The sequence below is a fragment of the Sturnira hondurensis genome, unplaced genomic scaffold, assembly GCF_014824575.4.
Source record: "Sturnira hondurensis isolate 20B ecotype Veracruz unplaced genomic scaffold, ASM1482457v3 Scaffold0010128, whole genome shotgun sequence".
NCBI lineage: Eukaryota > Metazoa > Chordata > Mammalia > Chiroptera > Phyllostomidae > Sturnira > Sturnira hondurensis.
This window is the reverse complement of record NW_028082759.1, coordinates 36285082-36301320: the sequence shown is the minus strand read 5'-3', so window position 1 is coordinate 36301320 and position 16239 is coordinate 36285082. Positions and strand designations below refer to the sequence as shown.

Here is a 16239-nt window from a genome sequence, read left to right as displayed (position 1 = left end):
GCTATATGTTGAGTCTGACAAAATTAGTAATTAGGGTTTTAGTGAATATATGTATATGTATTTTTAAAACCTCTCTTATAACCAAGGTACTCTTAAGCTATTAGATTGAATATTAAAATTTCAACATAGACACACCTATGAATTTTTATTGTGGATAAAATTTTTAAAAGATTTTATTTATTCATTTTTATGAAGAGGGGAAGGGAGGGAGAAAAAAAGGGAGAGAAACATCAGTGTGTAGTTGCCTCTCACATGCCCCCTACTGGGAACGTGGCCCACCAGCCAGGGCTGTTGTTGATAAATTTAGATTGACTTGCTTTAAGTCAGTAAAGTAAATATGTATATGCTGTATGTTGATTAAAGTTGTTCCTTGCTTTGTCTTTGTTTCTAGTGAAAAATTGGAAATAATTTTTATAAAAGTTAGCATTTAAGTTGAAGGTACAACTTTGTTTAATATTTTTCTCTTCTTGCATGTATTAGTTTGATGCTACAGTTGTTGTTTTGGCTATACTAAATACTAGAATGATGCCAGTGTTTGTACTGTAGAAAACAACCAGCACACGCATGAATGTAGATGCTGATCACCACCCTTTTATGGCACGTGTGCCTAAGCGTTAGTGACACTTAAGTGTTAATGACACTGCAATCAGTGACATGATTGCAGTTGTTACAAAAAGTCGTGTCCGTGTTTGTTTTGAAATATATGGACTCCATTTGGAATTTTATGGTGCTATTAAAAATTATATATTCAAAGCCTGAGGAAAAATACTTCTGTGATGCTATTAGGTAGGAATGATGAGATTCAATTTTATACCAGTGATTTTTTAAAAATGTATTTTGTGCAACTAGTCCTGTAAATAAATATATCACAATCTTAAATATTTAGATATTGGAAATATGTGTTTCCCTTCTTTTTTTACTTTTCCCAATATTGTACATTTGTTTCTAGTGAACCTTTTCCTTATCAAAGTGATAAAAGGGAATACAATTATTTTAAAAACAGAGAACCTGAGGAGCTAGCTGATATTGTTTTATTTATGCTTTTATTGGCTTAAAAGGGTCTTCTCACCAGAAAGATACTTGCTCAGTCTCATTGTTTAAGCAGTGAAACTATATAGTTTGTCCTCTAGTAACTGGTATTACTTCCCATTAAAAATACAGAATTCATATCAGGTGCTATTCTGTTTTATGTACTCTAACTTATTTAATATTACAGCCCTTTGAGGTGCTGCTGGTGGAAACTGAGGTGTAAAGAGGCGAAATAAGTTTCTAAGGTAACATACCTAGTAACCAGTGCAGCTGGCTTTGAACAGACATGGCACCAGAGCCCATAATATTTAATATATAGTAGTTACCTAGATTTTTCACTGTGGTACAGAAAACCTGACCTGGAAAGAAAAGATAAAGGAATAAATAGTTAAATTATGCCTAATATAAGATTTTACCTACAAACTATATAGTAAATGTGCAAACTTCTGTTTGTTGCAACATCATATAACAATGGCCAGACGGAGTATCATTAAATTTAGAGGGTACATTGTAGGCAAATTGGTCTACTGGAAATTAGCTTTTAGGGTGGGTCTCAGTGAGCTTCCCAGGTCGTTGAAATGGAGTGGCAGTGAGAAGAAATCTCTGGCACTGCTGAGTGGGAGGGGTAGCTCTTGCCTATTAAGACATCGAAGACGGAGAACAAAGGGTGGTTTGCAGAACGGACTCCAGAAGATCACAGGACAGACTCCAACTGTAGAAAGGGGTTTCAGGAGCAGCTTCCCGTATAGGCAACTCTACCCAGCAGCAACATCAGGGATTCATAAAAGAGGTCAATAATTCTTCTCAAACCAGGTATGCCAGGTAGTCAATCATTAATGAATCCCCATATGTTCTACTTCAAACAGGAAGTCAAACATAGAATAATTTTTATAGAAAATGAAATAAAACTTAATATTTTAATGAGTAAGTTTATAATCTCTCTATTCCAAATATCATTTTCATTGGCACTTAGCAGATATACATACACACACACACACACATATATATATAAAATGAACTGTTTGTGTTTTATGTGATAAATAGAACGATCAAGACATTTCTAAGAAAGAATAATTTTATGGCTTTAAGAGATTATTACTTAACATTGAAAATATTTTAATTGGTTATTTTTGTGGGTTCTCCTTTCTTTCATAAATTAATCAAAGACATCTCTTCTATCACCCAGCAGAGAGGGAATAGACCTTTATAAACTCTTTTAGTAAGTGAGGATATTAGCATCAATAAGAATAACCTAGCAATTATCAGCTGGACTAATGAGTGAGCAGTGACATTTTTCTAGCGTAATAACATAGATCTTTTCCTAATTTACTTATTTCTCCTAACAGTTACTATAGTCTCCTCAGATCTGTGAATATTTTCATTTTATGAAAATTATTGAGAGAAAGAATTATATCGCCAGAGGTGGTAAGTAGTGGAGCCCAAGTTCAAGCACAGACCTTCTGACTCCAAGTCCATTGTTCTTGTTATAGAGATGTGTGCATCATAAGAAAATGTAATTATTCAAAGCTCCAGGGATGAACATCAATTATTTTTGGTCAAAAAATTAGATCACATACTGAGCTTGGGTAGCTCAGTTGGTTAGAGCATTGTCCCAATATGCCAGGGTTGGGGGTTCAATCCCTGGTCACAGCACATATGAGAATAAACTAATGAGTGTATAAATAAATGGGACAACAAATCGATCTCTTTCTTTCTCCCCTCTTTCTCCCCCTTCCTCTCTCTTCCTTAAAATCAATAAATAAAAATTTAAAAAAACAGATCCTATAACCATATTATTTCAAAATTCATTTAATCAGAAAATATTTATGGAACCCTGACCGCTACAAAGTACTGGTAGTTATTCTGTGGGATAAAATGAGCTCCTTGTCTTTAAGAAGTTTATAGAGTAGCTGAGGTTCACATATATATTAATAGAAAGACCAAACATGTTTTAAATTTATGTGTAATATACATAGGCACTCTATGTGTGCCCCTGTGTATAGGGGCAGACTATGTCGTCTGCCACATGCCTACACCTAGGTAAGTCTTTGAATGAATGAATGTATGAACGAACAAACGAACAAACTAATGAGTCCGAAATAGAGTAAATTACTTAGGGAGGGATTTATGGGGGACATAAGCTTGTGACAAAAGCTTGGAAGACAGCTAAGATTTGGATACCTGGAGAGAGGTGGTGTTGGAGAGGTGGCATTCTGGGCAGGAGACACAGCTTAAACAAAGAGGAAGAAGAAGGAGCAGAGCCCGTGCAGGGCTTGGAACAGAGCATTGGCCAGAGAGATCATTCTGGCACAGGAGTAGAAGATACCACAGGACACACAGCTTTGAGCCAGGATTTGAGGACTTTAAATGCTAGGTTAAAGTGTTTGCCTTTCATTCTCTAGGCAGTAGCTGCCATTAAAGATTTAAATTCCAGAATCTGATGAGTGATATTACCAAAGTGACATTTGTGCTTGATTGATGTGCTCTTGGTACACAGGGTGTTTTGGGGGGAAATGGAGAGAAATAGACTAGAGGTGAAAAGAACAGTGAGAGGCAAAGACTTGGTTTAGGACAGGGGTCCAGCCTGGAATGTCCACTGGACTGAGGGGTGCTGGCTTTAACAGCCAGACCTGTCAGAACCTGGTTACTAATTGTTTAAGAAAAGAGAAGTTCTGAAGAATACGAGACTTCTGGCCAAAATGGAGGCGCAGGTGGAAATACTGTGTCCCTCCCACAACTAAATTTAAAGATAGCTAAGTTTTAGAAACAAAAATGCAGCCAAAACAGTGAAAATTGAACTGTACAGAAGTCCAACAACAACAAACCACTCAGCCAGACCGGTAAGAGGGGTGGAGTCAGCGGCGGAGTGGGATCGGGCTGGAAAGATCATTCAGTTGGACGGACCCAGGAGCAGAGGCAGAGGTGGTTGCTGGATCCCAGGTGTGGGGTGGCTGGCTGACTGCAGTCACACATTCTCGCGCAGATAAACCAAGTGAAGGAGCAAACACTGAGACAGACTGCTCAGGCTAGGGCCCCAGCGATGGGAATTAGAGCCTGAAAGCACCAACTGGAAAGACTTTCTCAGGGTCAAGGGGCCGGGAGAGGCTCCCAGGCCCACAGAGAGTTCGTTGGAGAGACCCACAGGGTCCTGGAGAGTACACGGGCCCACACATCCGGGAACCAGCACTAGAGGGGTCCAATTTGCTTGTGGGAAGCTGCAGAGGGGACAGAAATCTGAGAGAGAGTGGAGCAGAGCAAAGTGCCATTTTTTTTCCCTCTCTGACCCCACCCCCACATAGAGCGTCACAACCCAGCAACTGAGTTGCCCATCCCTGGTGAACACCTAAAGCTCTGCCCCTCATACATAACAAGTGCAAACAGACCAAAACAATGGCTCAAGGAGAACAGCTCAAAGCCCCAGAGCCTATAATTCTAAGTGCCCAAGAGATAGCCAACCTTTCAGATGCATAGTTCAAAACACTAGTGATCAGGATGCTCACAGAATTGGTTGATTTTAGCCACAAATTAGAGGAACAAATGAAGGCTAAACTGATTGAAATGAAGGGAAATGCACAGGAAACCAATAGTGATGGAAGGGAAAGTGGGACTCAAATCAAGGGAGTGGACCAGAAGGAAGAAAGAAAAAACCAAACAGAAAAGAATGAAGAAACAATTCAAAAAAAATGAGGAGAGGCTTAGGAACCTCCAGGACATCTTTAAACGTTCCAACATCCGAATTATAGGGGTACCAGAAGGGGAAGAAGAACAGCGACGAGTGGAAAACTTATTTGAACAAATAATAAAGGAGAACTTCCCCAGTCTGGCAAAGGAAATAGACTTCCAGGAAATCCAGGAAGCTCAGAGAGTCTCAAAGAAGTTGGACCCAAGAAGGAACACACCAAGGCACATCAGAATTACATTAGTCAAGACTAAAATGAAAGAGAATTCTAGAAGCAGCAAGAGATAAGGGGACAGTCACCTACAAAGGAGTACCCATCAGACTGTCAGCTGATTTCTCAAAAGAGGCCTTACAGGCAAGAAGGGGCTGGAAAGAAGTATTCCACGTCATGAAAGGCAAGGACCTACATCCAAGATTGCTCTATCCAGCAAAGCTTTCATTTAGAATGGAAGGGCAGGTAAAGTGCTTCTCAGATAAGGTCAAGTTCAAGGAGTTCATCATCACCAAGCCCTTATTATATGAAATGTTAAAGGGACTTATATAAGAAAAAGAAGATAAAAAATATGAACAGTGAAAGGACAGCAAACTCACAGTTATTAACAACCACACCTAAAACAAAAGCAAACTAAGAGGACAGCTAGATCAGGAGTGGAACCATAGAAATGGAGATCACATGGAGGGTTAGCAACAGAGGAGTGGGAGGAGGAGAAAGGGGGAGAAGGTACAGAGAATAAGTAGCATAGATGGTAGGTAGAAAATAGACGGGGGGAGGGCAAGAGTAGTGTGAAAAATGTAGAAGCTAAAGAACTTATGGCACATGGACATGAACTAAAGGGGGGAATGGTGGGGGAGGGGTGTGCAGGGTGAAGGGGAGTGAAGGGAGGCAATGGAACAACTGTAATGGCATAATCAATAAAATTTAAAAAGAAGAATAGTATAGGCAATGGGGAACCCAGAGATCTTATATGTACAACCCCATGAACATAAACTAATGTGCGGGAAGTTCAGGGGGGAGGGAGTGTACACGGCAGAGAGGAATAAAGGGGGAGAAAATGGGACAACTGTACAAGCATAATCAATAAAAATATATACATTTTTAAATGATTCTAGGAAACATTACAGATGGTAAAAATGGCCCCTGGTAGGTAAACTGCATCTAGAATAGGAGGGTAAATGAAATATAAATGAGCATTTCCTTAGAGGGATCTTGGAGGCTTTGCAATACTGACTTTCATGGAGCGGGATACTTCTACAGAGGCAACCATCAGTCCATTGTGGCCTGAAGCAGAACAAATGCCCAGGAAAAGTGCTTCCCCAGCAGTGTGCCCATCCTCGGTTCCCTGCTGGCACACTGTGTTTCTGCCTGGATCCTTCTCAGGAGGCTAGCGCTGGTTGTTACCAAAGGTAGTTTTTGTAAATCTGGATGTTTAGTTGAACCTAAGAAGAGACCCTTGGTGGGTGTTGCAGCTATGTTAGCACTTAAAATTTTTTGACAGGTAAAGAATTAGCCTCTTATGTATATTATACATCAAGAGAATTTTTAATGTTCTCTTAGTTTTCTTATAATGAATTTTAAAGTATAATTTCTACCTCCTGATTATGCAATGCTGATCTTAAGCAGTGGGCTCTGTTAGGGAAGAAGGGGATACCCTAGTGCTCTGCTGCGTGGGACACCTTGTCCAGGGTGGAGAGGGGTCCGTTGCCGAGGCACCTGTGGTGTTCCTGCTGTGAGCAGGTTTCATTGCCTTTGATTTGGAGAAGTGGCAGACCTAGAGCAGTGGGGCTCGGCTGGTAGGTGACGCGCCCCCAGTGGAAAGGGCACTTTTGGGGCCTGTGCTCAGGTCTCCAAGTTTTTAGCTCTGTCCATCAGTGTGATTACTTTTTACATGGATGCATACTTCCCCGATATTATGTGATTTAATAGGAAGAGAGTATTTGGTATGTGAAGAACATTTTATGTATATTTTAGGAACATTTATTTTGAGATAAATGAATGTTTACTATGCTCCATTCCATTTAAAATATAAACAAAAATATATTTTGATTCAGTTGAAGTTGTTTATTTTAACTTCTGTGTAGACATGTATATGTATTTTTGTATTATTTTAATGAATCGTTAAAAATCTTGGGAACTTTAGCCAGTTCTTGGTAGACTTGTGTGTAGTTGACAGACTTAGATTCATATAATTAAAATATAAGAATCTAAGTAGCACTTGAGTTTTTTAAAACAAAATGAAAATGCTAAATCTACTGGTAGAAACTATAGACATACCTTAAATAGTACTATAAAAATAAGAGGCCCACACATGGCTCATTTCTTTTGTCTAAAAATGATCATACCCTAAACATGAGAAGGAACATACTGCTTGCTCACTACCTCACTTCCTTAGAGATAAAGACTAAATTAAGGCACCGTATCAGGCCCTTTTCCCTTTCCCAGCATTTGCCACCAACTGCTTTTTAGCCAGATAGCACTAGTGTTTACTAGCCTCTGGTCCTCCTCCCTGCCCAAACTCATACATGAGGGGGGTTGCCCCCCAAAACTGGAATTATCTTCTGGAAGGCAGGCCCTGGAGTACACAAATCATCTCTATCAGTGTACCAGCTGGTGTTTTTGTGAGAGTCTCTGTTTGGCTTCAGTGAAATAGTTTTGAAGATTCAGTGCATTTGCTCATTTCATGATAGGTGATTTACTGGTGCACCTGCCCACACCGTGCTGAGTGTTAAGCAGTTTTGACCAAAATTGGCATGACCCCCGTGCCCCACCCTCCCTTCTCACCCAGTCTCCCCTGAGCGAGTTTATGTTTGTTTCCCCAGATGAAAAAAAGTCCTCAGCGGGAAACATTTCGCTGATGAGGAAAGGATGAAAGAAAAAAACAGCAGAATCACTAAACGGCATCAAAATCATCAAGGTCAAAAACTGTTTTGAGTAGTGGGGGGGAATTGTCTCAATTAGAGGTATTGTATCAAGTAGAGTATTTTGAAGGTGACTGAAGTTTAATCATGTAAGAATTAAATAACACAATTTTTTACAAATAAAATACAGCTTTTTGGGGGGTCCTCCCTCATAAACAATTACAAGTGAAATGATATGGCATATTCACGGATAGGGAGAATTAATATCATTAAAATGCCCCAAAGCAGTGTACAGATCCAACACAATTTCTATAAGATACCAATGGCACATTTCATAGAACTAGAAAAAAGGTTCCAAAACTTTATATGGAAGCACAAGAAACCCCGAATAGCCACAGCTATCTTGAGAAAGAACAAAGTCGAAGGAATCACATTACCTGATTACAAGGCCATAGTAATGAAAACAGTATGCTACTGATTCATTGGTAAAGTTATTAGTGAAAATGAAAAATATATCTCTTGTTCTACAGAAAAAGCTAAACAGACTTTTTGGCCAACCCAATACTGTGCTAAGCTAATTAAGTGAGTCAGAGAAAGACAAATACCACGCGATTTCACTTGTTGTATCTAGTGAGAAAATAAACAAAATAGAAGCAGACTCATAGAGGACAGACTGACAACTGTCAGAGAGGAAGTGGTAGCAGTGGCTGGCTGGGTGAAAAGGGTGAAGGGATTAGGCAAAAAATTGAAAAAAAAGAAAAAGAAAACCACACAGACAACAGTGTGGTGATTACCAGAGGGAAAGAAATGGGGTAGGAGGAGGTAGGAGTGAGTCAAAGGGGAATAGATGGAGAGGGAAGGAAACCTGACTTGGGCTGGTGAAGACAATACAACACACAGATGATGCATTGTAGAATTGCACCCCTGAAATCTATATCCTTTTATTAACCAGAGTCACCCGAATAAGTTCAATTAAAAAATAAGTAAAATCGCCCTGGTTGGTGTATAGCTCAGTGAATTAAGTGCCGGCCTGTAAAACTGAAAGGTCCTAGGTGTGATTTCCAGTCAAGGCATGTGCTTGGGTTGTGGGCCAGATCCCCAGCTGGGGGCGTGTGAGAGGCAACCCATTGTGTATCCGTGTTTCTCTCCTTCTCTTTCTCCTTTTCCCTGCCTTCCCCTGTCTCTAAAAGTAAATTTGAATAATTAGTAAGTAAATAAATAAATAAGTTGATACACAATGGCGTTTTAAAAGTTGCATATTCGGCAAGCATATCGGGAGACTGAGTTTGCCTGGCAGGATGGTCATGGTGCCGGTGCACCCTCTCACCAGTCCCTGCCACGCCCGCGTCCTTGGCTATGATTGCGGGACTACAGCAGAATCACCCTGGTTTACATCAGCAACCAGTTACCACTACATTGCGGCTCCACTCTCCTCTATGTGAAAGTACTTTGACATGTATAGACTTAAGCTACCCATGCACTTACTCCTGAACAACCATACAGAGTATGTTTGCTTGATTATTTACATGGAAGTTAATATAGTATCTATTGCCATGTTAAAGAAGCATATATTAATACTGTATACAGTAATGTAGTCATTAAAGAATAAAGTCAGATTCTAAGTATGTATCTTGGCTTTGTCACTTTCTATATAGTAGGGATAGTAGAAGTACCTGCTTCCTGTGGTTGTTAAACAGGATCATTTGTAAAAAGTATTTAACACTAGGCTTAGCAGTTACTGAGCACTCAATAAATATTAGCTCTTCTTAAAATTAGTGTCATCTGAAGCTTTCCTATTTAGAAGATACTAAAGTGTGAAGTACTTGCTAATTTCTTTTACTATAATTATATCATAATATTTGCTGTATATACTGAAGCTCTTTAAATTTCACTTTACATGTTTTGCTAAACTAAGACTGAAGTTTTACTGCACTATTTGCCATACCCTAACCTTTCCCTTCAGGATTTTGTCACTTTTTCATTTTTTTCTATTAAAGCGTATTGTCATGTACATGAGCTCTGGAGGTTTATGTTCTATGTAATATACCATTTTATCTTTTTCATGACCTGTTATAGGGATCCAGATAGTGTGGCTTCTCAGAAAACGTCTGCTTTACTCATTCACAAGTTCATGTTTCAATTATTACAGTGATATTTCTCTTTTTTTGGTAAGCTCTTTGTAAATATTTTTAGTTGTTTGGTTACTTTTTAGCTAGGGACTTCATTTAAAGGTCTGTTTTTTTAAAGGAATGTATTTGCTATCAAAGTAAGTGATACTGGTTTTGTTTAAAAAAAAAACAAATTGACAGTCTTTACTATCTTAAAAGTAGGAGGTGAATATTAGTATGCTCTTTAGTAATTTTTTTAGTTGACCACATAATTGTGCATGTGATACTTAATACTGTAAGTTGAGTATTTGAACTATTGATTCATCTTCATTATTATATTCAAGGTAAATAAATAGGCATGGTGCCTAGTTCAATACCAAACACAGGTAGGCCTTGAATTCCAATTAAACTCTACCTTGTTGATACAGAATTCAAACTCTTTGAAAGTATTAGGGGCAAGAAATAGAACTTTGGGACTGTTAAGATTATTTCTACTCTCTGTGTGTGTGGTTGTATATTGACAATATCTAAGCTACTGGAAAATTGACCTTTATTTGATTTTGTTTCGATAACTTTGTTAAGGAAGGCTGTGGTTATAACTGTTTCTTGGTATAGGTGTTGGGTATGAAGGGGTGAATTAGAGTGGTTGCCTTCTGTCCATTTGGGTTTGGTTTTGGTTTTGGTTTTTTTTTTTGTTTGGGGTTTTTTTTTTTTTTTTGGCTCACCCTCTGACTAATAAGCCTCATATTTATCACCTGAATGGGGAACCCAGTACAGTGCATTTGTTCTTTATTCAGAAGTAGATGATCTCAATAACTAAGGATCTCAACCCTTAGCTATAAGGATTGATCTTAGTTATTGATCTTAACCCTCAATCCTTATACTATTGAGGATCTCAACCCTCAATAAGTAAGCACAGGCATTCGTAACAAAAGTCAGTATAAGGATGGAGGGTTTTGTTGAGTGTCTTACTCTTATGTATTCATTGCTTTGACGTCTTCTTTAGACTCTGAAATTTGGGCATCAGTGTCTGAAACTCTAAATTTGAAACCTAGTTTTATATGTAAATCAAAGAGGAATTTTATGCATCTAATTTCTATATAAAACTTATTTCTTCACCTGAAATTTTACAAATAATAGTAACTTCAGCTTTTTGCTATGGAACCACTTAAAAGTCTCTTGAATAAAATGTCATTGGCATAACAAAATTATTCTGGTTGCCATCAAATTTACCAGTTTAAATTTATATTATTTACTAAGGTATTATAATAAGTAATATAGAAAATACAAAGATGTCACGCACAAGCTTTGATATGAAAACTTATAATCATAGTGCTGGTGCTGGACCAATTTCAAGTTTATAATTAATGTGAAATGAGTACATAGTCTACTGTCTATGATATAGGAGGAATATAGTAGATTTTTACATTTGCGTCCTTACTTCTGATACATAGTTTGACGCATATCAAGTGATTAATGTTTATAAGTTGACCGAAAGGCTCTATCAGATTAGTTTTATGGTTTCTGGGGATTGAGAGGGTGAAGGTCTCTCATGAGAATGACTTAGAGAAGACTTTGTGAGGAGGTGGCTACTGAGATGATACACCCTGGAGAACCATAAAGATTTCAGCAGGCAGAGAATGGTGGGAAGCGGGGGGTCACGCTAAGTGAAAGGAATGGACTGCTTGGGCAGTGATGTGCCAGCACGAAAGTGCTACACCAAGTTGAAGACACTGAACTCCACTTTGGCCAGAATTGAGTCCATAGACTCCCCCACATCTTAATACCCCTAATAATTTCTTGCATATTGTAGCTAATGTATGAAGTTGAATTTATCGCAGCATCAGAAGGGGAAATGTATAGATTTGGGACTCAGCTGGTGTGAGTTCGGATATTTGTTCTAATTTGACTTTAAACTACCAGAACTTTCTCTCAGCCTCATTTTCCTTGGTTGTACATGGGGATAAATTAGTACCTATGTTATACGATATGGAGAGGATCAAAGAGACAGAGTGTCAGAGTGCCTGGCACATACTTTGCACTCGGTAAATAACCAGTGCTTTGCAATCTTTCTGTGGTGTAACCTTCAGTAAGTTACTTATTCTGACCAAGCCTCAGTTTTTTTCGTTCCTAAAAAGGGAGAATTAAACCAATGCCATGTGTGTTTGGAGGAACTAGTGAAATACCATGTGCAGAGCACCTTGCTGGCCTCATGCCTGCATGCGTGTTGGTCATTAGGCAGGAGTGCCTGCCTTCTTTTGGGATAGCGTAGTGGTTAAGAACACAGACTGGAACCAGACTGCATGAATTCAGATCCTCATCTTTTACTTCCTAGCTTTGCTTGACCTCTGTGTGCCTCAGTTTCCTATAAACCAGGGAAAGTAATAATACCAGCCCCATAGGATTATTGTGAGGAAATACGTATGACAGTCAATACAGAGCTTGGACTAGTACCTGGTATGGGGTAAGCACTAAATGTATTTGATTAAAAATGTGTCTTTATTGCTTTTTTTCTTTCTCTCTTTAGTCTTTTAAGTAGTTTTAACTTGATGTAGTCTGAGTGGGATGCCTTGCTTATAAAGAATGGGGCTCCGTTATAATGAAATTGGCCATGTTTAAGGAGAAAATATAATAAAACACTGAAAACAGTAAAACCACCTCTTTGTGGTTTGACCTGTCTGGATAACACACAGTGGTGAAAAAGCGGTCCTTTGGCTCCCGTGCTGGTCAAGACCCACTCAGTAGCAAGGACAGGCAGGTTTAGATCTTATCTTTGAAAGAGTCACTTGGAAATTGGCCTCCATTTCTCCAAACCATATTCTGCCAGCTGGTTTCCAGGAATGATTGGGGATGTAGTTGGAGTAGGACCCAGGAGGAAGCTGCAAAATTGGAGGAACAGGTGGTGAGTCGCTGGCCAATCTGGAAACCTTCCCCTCCCACTGCGCAAGGCTTTCTTTACTAGCAGATCATTTTTCTAACAAAACTCCAAGAACATATCCCTTAATGTACCCCTTGATTCTTCATCAAGGCTAAAAATTCTATCTTCAAAAAACCACAGTTAATGATATCACTGGGGGCTTGGCTGGATCTTTATAATGTCTAAAACGGGCTTAGGAAAAGAGAGGTCACTGCTCAAATCAACAAATTCCATTTCCATTCACATGAGCTACTGTGCAGAGCTGTGGTATTGTGTTGACATCCTCTCTCCATTAGCAGTTTCTACTGGACCTTCTGTGTGAATCATGGCCACCCCAGATCTCTCTCCCACTTTACCCTGCTGCTGGGATGGGAGGCTGACTGCATCTCTGGGGCCAGCTCCAGTTGATTATAGTGATTGCCTGGAATGCTGTGTTGAGAAGAATTGAGAGGCCACACACAGGCTCAGAAGTGATTAATGAACATTGTCTGCTGTGCAAGGGAGAAGGGGGAACCACAGTGTGTGTATTTGCCATACTTCATGGATTCCTGATAAGGGTTTGGCCTGGAGAGCCTCAAAGCCTCATTTTGTACTCAGTAGTATTGTCTTCAGATTAGTATATATCAATTACTTTATTCCACAGTGAAGTAGAAATAAATTACAAATCATCTGTTAGCTTGGATTATATAGGGTGACCTTTGGGTATTTTTCACTGCTTGATTAAGGAAGATGTTAGACATCTAAATTATTCTAAGTTCTCTCACTTCTGAAATAAGTAAATTGTTTTCTTCCTTTTTTGAGCTTGTCTTGTTTAGTTGGCACCTGATTTTATCTTTAGTTTTGTAAGTTTGGCAGAAAATACTTCTAAATTTTGGAGTAATTCTGCTTGCTGGATTACCGATAGTTAAAACGAATCATTTGGAACCTTGGGCACACAGCAGGTGGCTGTACCAGACTTGGAGGACGTATCATTATAGAATAGACCGGGCATCTCATTCCTACGGGAAAAGGCATGTGAGTGATGTCCTTGGGAATCCCTCCCTAGACACCAAACATAATTATTGGGCTAACCATTTCTATTTTGTTTTATTTCTTCTTATGAATTAAAGTAAATCTTCCTTGTTTTGTCAGCTGACAAACTAAATTATAGATATGCTAAACTTTTTTAAAAGTGTGGCAAAATATACATAACAGAATTATTATTTTAATTCTGTGGCATTAAATATATTCACAATGTTGTACAACCATCTCCAGATCCAATGTCCATTACCAATGTCCATCTGCAGAACTTTTTTGTCTTGCCCAATTGATGAAAGTCTAAACACTGATTTCCCATTCCTCCTCTCCTTTCCCTGGCAACCACCGTGCTACTTTGTTTTTCTTTTTTGCCACAGTGTATAACTTTTTAATGTCACTGCTGCTCAGTGATCGAACATGCAGCAGGGTTTGAGGATCAATGGCCGGGAGTGAGTGGGTCCCCTGGCCTCGGTGTTAGACTGGTGTCGTGCATCGCCCTGTGTCTGGCTAGAGCAGTGAGCGTCAACTGGCAGGGCTTAGACTAAGGGTGGGATGGGAAAGCTGAAAAACTTTTAGTTTCTTCTCGGGTCCAAGCCAAACAGATTATTTCTCATAATTGTCAGTTCCCAGATTCTTCACTAAACTTGGCTTTAAGAGCTGAATTATGCGGCTTTCTACAGAATGCGAAGGGATTTTGCTCCTTTTGTCTCTGGTATTCACAGTCTGCAGGAAGATGGGCACCGTTTTACTGACTCTTATGACTCTGACTCATATGACTCTTACGAATTTGACAGCTCTAGAAAGCTCACCTGAGAGGGTCTGATCTTTTTTGTGAGTTCCTTATCCATCCATCTTGTGGCATGTGCCACAATTTCCTTCCTTTTTACAGCTGAGTAATATTTTAGTGTGTTTGTCATATTTTGTTTACCCATTCATTGTCAGTGGACCTGGATGGTTTTTGGCTATTATAAATAAAGCTGTTATGAACATACGTGTACAAGTATTTGTTCCTGCTTTCATTATTTTTGGGTACGTACTCCGAAGTGGAACTCACATGGTAATTCTACATTTAAAGGGGTATTTTTTTGAGGAATCACCATACAGTTTCCTTCAGTGTCTCTGCATCCTTGCTAATACTGAGTTTCTAGTTTTTTTGAGAGTAGCCATCCTACTGGATGGGAAGTGGTATCTCATTATGGTTTTGATTTGCATTTCACTAATGACTAATGGTGTTAAGTAGTTTTCATGTGCTTATTGGCCATTTGTATATCTTCTTGAGACTAGTGTCCTATTCAAGTCCTTTCTCATTTTTTAAATCGAGTTTTTTTTTTGTTTTCGTCTAGTAGAAAGTCTATATTCCTGGATATGAGTCCCTTATCAAATACTATATGATTTATAAATATTATTCCTGTTCTATAGGTCACCCTTTCATTCTGTTGACCATATCTTTTGATGCACGAAAGTTTTTAATTTTGATGAAGTTCAACTTAACCTATGTTTTTTCTTGCATGTGTGCTTGGTGTCATATCCAAGAAATCATTATCAAATCCAGTGCCATGAAGCTATCCTCCTATGTTTTCTCATAGGTTTAGCTCTTGTGCTGTCTTTTATCTACTTTGAGCTAATTTTTGTAATTCTAAGGTAAGAGTCCAACATCATTTCTTTTTGCATGTGGATATCCTGTTTCCCTAGAGCCAGAAAAATGTAAAGATCCCATTGAATGGTCTTGGTACTTCTGTTAGAAATTGTTTGAGCATTATGTATGAGTGTTAATTGGTAGGCTGTATTAGACTTTTAAGGGTTAGGTATCTTAGCTTACAGGTAGTCTCATCATTTCTTACTGATACTATCACTACAACTCCCTAACTACTCTCACTAAGTAGTATTATTCTTTTAAGTCCATAATTACAGTAAACTTTCTTTTTAAAAAAATTCTGTATTTCAGCTGCTCAGAAAGTGCAGATTCCCCACTTCCTGTAGGATGAACGTCAGCCTTCTTAGCTCTGCAGACAAAGTTCATCCTAGTCCAGCTCACACCCACCTCTCCATCCTTTTTTCCCACCACATTTTCTTAGGTGCCCTTTTGCTTGGTACATAGAGGTCTCCTTGGAACCCGAGTGAAAAGTATGCTCCTCCCATGCTTGCCTGTTTATGCACCTGTTTCTCCCCTTCCTCACACACTTGGTCCTGCTTGTCCCACAGGATAAGCCCCGGAAGCCTCTCGTGGACCTGCCCTTTCAAAGGTAGCATTCTCCCTCTTTGCTCTTGTAACAGCCCAGACCTGAAGACAGCATTTCTGATCACAGTTTTCAAGTTTTGCCTACTTCTCTGTTTGCTCTCCTTGAGGAGAGGGACTTTGTCCTGTTCATTTTTGTATTCCGAAGGCCTGACTTAGTGCCTTACACTTCATTCGTACTGAACAAATATTTGTTGAAGGAAATGGATTAATCTAAAGTTTAAAAAAAGCAAAAAAGAAGTGAAAGACATCAGGTCACATATCAAAAGTGGTTTTCCTTTAAAATAAACTTGCTATGGCTTTTGAGACTTTAAAAAGTATTTCTTTTTTCCCCCCACCTAGTGATATTTTCCCTCTTTCACCTAATAATTACCATTGCTATTGCCCTCTTTGAAAC

General features: G+C 38.9%; 1 protein-coding gene across 2 annotated transcripts in view; it reads left to right on the top strand.

The window, feature by feature from the left end:
• NCOA2 (nuclear receptor coactivator 2) overlaps nt 1-16239 on the top strand; it is a 288869-nt gene that overhangs the window by 129063 nt on the left and 143567 nt on the right. Inside the window, exon 1 of one of the 2 annotated variants that reach the window (XM_037058689.1) lies at nt 11517-12136. The exons of the other annotated variant lie outside the window; for it this stretch is intronic. The gene's annotated coding sequence lies outside the window, so the exon portion shown is untranslated. Of the gene's footprint in view, nt 1-11516; nt 12137-16239 lie in introns of those variants that run through there. 2 annotated transcript variants of the gene reach the window in all.